The following is a 3,644-nucleotide window of genomic DNA, read 5'->3' on the forward strand; positions in this document are numbered from 1 at the left end:
CTAACGCATCTGAGCATGCTCGACAATGTTTCTCAAATATTACCATGGCTTCTCTGTACTTTAAGGAGGCGGCCTCCGATGCCGGGGTGCTGGCGGCCAAAGCTGCTACTACGTCCGTCTTGGCCAGACGTATCCTTTGGTTAAGATCCTGGTCGGTGGATATGGATTCCAAGAAAATCCTGGAGGTGCTTCCTTTCAAGGGAGACATTCTCTTTGGCGAAGACCTCAATAGGATTGTGGCTGATCTGGCTACTGCTAAAACAGCTTGCCTACCTAGTACGGCTCCTTCCACGCAGAAGGCTAAAAGTACTTTCCCTCGGCCCTTTCGTCCTCCAGATAAAGCAAAAGGTCAGGCGTACCCAAAGCAAGCTTGTGCTTTCAGACCTGCAAAGCCCAGACCGAAGCGTGCCTGGGCCTGCCCGTCAGCCTGCTTCCAAAACTGACAAGCCTGCCATATGATGGGGCGGACCTCCCTCTGGGGGATCCCAGGGTGGGGGGCCGACGTCTAGGTTTTGCCCAGGAACGGTTGAAGACCACTTCAGATACCTGGGTAAGGGAAGTCGTCACTCGAGGTTACAATACCCTTCAAGAATCGTCCCCCTCATCGATTTTGCCTGAGAGATGTGCCTCTGGATTCGGCAAAAGCAAACACTTTGCACTCGGTGGTACATTCCCTCCTGACCACAGGAGTGGTGGTACAGGTGCCTCTAGCTCAGAGAGCTAGGGGTACTATTCACTGCTGTTCCTAGTCCCAAAACCGAACGGGTCCTCACGGCCCATTCTCAATCTGAAGTCCTTGAACAAGCATGTGCGGGTCTCCAAGTTTCGTATGGAAACTCTGCGCTCTATTGTTCTGGCCTTGGAGCTTGGGGACTTTATGGTCTCCCTGGACATACAGGATGCCTACCTGCATATTCCTATTTGCGGTGTCTCATCAGCAGTACCTGAGGTTTGCGGTGGGCAACCTCCATTACCAATTTCGGACGTTACCCTATGATTTGACAACTGCTCCCCGAGTTTTCACCAAAGTTATGGCTGTCATGACGGCTACACTCCACCGTCAAGGGGTCAGGATCCTACCATATTTGGACGATTTGTTGATCCTGGCAAATTCCCCAGAACTTCTCCTGTGTCATCTCGATCTGACGGTCCAGTGCATGAAAGCCCACGGGTGGCTGATCAACTGGAAGAAATACTCCCTGGTACCCGCTCGGAGCATGGTACACCTGGGAGCATTATTAGACACTCACAACCAACGGTTGTTCCTGTCTCAGGAGAAAGTCCTGAAACTTCAGGACATGATTCAATGGTTCCTATCTCATCCGCAAGTGTCGATTCATTCGGCAATGCAAGTGCTAGGTCTCATGGTGTCAGCTTTCGACATGATGGAGTATGCTCAATTCCATTCTCGCCCTCTACATAAGTTGATTCTGTCCAAGTGGGACGCCTGCCTCACCAGATCAGATCTCACATGATCTCCTTGTCTCCGGAGGTCCGCCTGTCACTGAGCTGGTGGCTTCACTGAGGCTGTCACTGAGCTGGTGGATTGAGCAGGGGCCGTCCCTTCTGGATATCCAACTGGGTCCTGCTGACGAAGGATGCCAGTCTGAGAGGTTGGGGAGCGGTGTTGGAACAACACTCTCTCCAGGGTCGGTGGACCGAGGAGGAGTCACTACTCCCGATAAACATTCTGAAATTGCAGGCAGTGTTCAATGCGTTGACAATGGCGCAGCATCTGATAGAGAACAGACCTGTTCAAGTACAATCGGACAACGCCACCACAGTGGCATACATCAATCATCAAGGCGGCACTCAAACCCGCATGGCGATGAGGGAAGTATCACGGATTCTTCAGTGGGCAGAACGCCATCTGCCGGCCATATCCGCAGTGTTCATTCCGGGCGTTCTGAACTTGGAATCGGACTATCTCAGTCGTCAGGACGTACACGCCGAAGAGTGGAGCCTCCATCCGGAGGTGGTTCAACTTCTCGTGGACACGTGGGGCCTTCCAGACGTGGATCTGATGGCGTCTCGACACAATCACAAGGTTCCGGTCTTCGGAGCAAGGACAAGGGATCCTCAAGCTGCGTTCATGAACGCTCTGGCAATTCCATGAAACTTTCAGCTGCCATATGTGTTCCCTCCGGTGTCACTTCCTAATACGAAAGTTCAAGCAAGAAGGCAGAAACCTACTTCTGGTTGCTCCAGTGTGGCCCAGGCAGCACTGGTTCTCTGATCTACAGGGCCTCTCGTTGGATCGTCCCCTTCTACTTCCACAACGACCAGACCTCCTCGTTCAGGGCCCTTGTGTTTACCAGGATATGGCCCGCCTGGCTTTGACGGCATGGCTCTTGAAGCTTCCGTCCTGAGGGCCAAGGGTTTTTCTGAGGCAGTTGTTCAAACTATATTGAAGGCCCGTAAGCCGGCTTCTGCTCGGATCTACCATAGGGTCTGGTATGCTTACTTTACTTGGTGTGCGTCTCACAATCATGACGTTTTCAAGTTTAGTACGGCCAAACTATTGGCCTTTCTACAACAGGGCCTGGACTTAGGCCTGCGTCTGGCCTCCCTCAAGGTTCACATCTCTGCCTTGTCGGTTTGGTTTCAGAGAAAGATTGCTACCCTGCCTGATGTCCATACATTCACTCAGGGTGTGTTGCGGATTCAGCCTCCTTATGTGCCACCTGTGGCCCCTTGGGATCTGTCGGTAGTTTTGGAGGCCTTGCAAGAGTTTCCGTTTGAGCCTCTTGCCTCTGCTGACCTTAAGTGGCTTTCCCTTAAGGTGCTATTCTTGCTGGCTATTGCTTCAGCTAGAAGGGTCTCGGACTTGGGTGCCTTATCCTGTAAGTCTCCCTATTTGATTTTTCACCGGGACCGGGTGGTTCTTAGAACACAGCCAGGTTATTTACCCAAGGTGGTGTCTTCCTTTCACCTTAACCAGGAGATTGTGGTTCCGGGCCTTTAATTCTCCTGAGTTGTCTACCAAAGAGCGGTCTTTGGATGTAGTATGGGCTCTCCATATCTATGTAAAGAGAACATCCTCTATTAGGAAATCGGATTCTCTTTTCGTGTTGTTTGGTTTTCACAAACGTGGCTGGCCTGCTTCCAAGCAGACTCTGGCCAGATGGATTAGAATGGTGATTGCACATGCTTATGTACAGGCTGGTCGTCCGGTTCCTGCTACCATCAATGCCCGTTCTACTCAGTCGGTTGGACCTTCTTGGGCGGCAAACCGTGGTGCGACCCTTGAACTATTGTGCAACGTGGGTACGTGGCCTCAGTGAACATGTTCATAAGGTTCTATGCTTCGATACATCCGCCTCCCAGGATGCTTCCTTTGGACGCCGGGTTCTTGTGCCCACTACAGTGCGTCCCCTCCCATAAGGAACTGCTTTAGGACATCCCCGATGTTAATCCTTGTGGAGCCTAGTGTGCACCGCAGCAGAAAACGAGATTTATGGTAAGAAGTTACCGTTGTTAAATCTCTTTCTGCGAGGTACACTGGGCTCCAAAAGGCGCCCACTCTGACGCACTTAGCTTCTTTGGGTTGGTATGGCATAGCCGCTGACACCCTCTCCTGTTGTGAGTGTGTGGTGTAATTGGCTACGAGCGATTGTCGTTTCTGGTACCTGCTACTGCATTGG

Source organism: Pseudophryne corroboree, chromosome 5 (genome assembly GCF_028390025.1).
Source record: "Pseudophryne corroboree isolate aPseCor3 chromosome 5, aPseCor3.hap2, whole genome shotgun sequence".
Lineage (NCBI taxonomy): Eukaryota > Metazoa > Chordata > Amphibia > Anura > Myobatrachidae > Pseudophryne > Pseudophryne corroboree.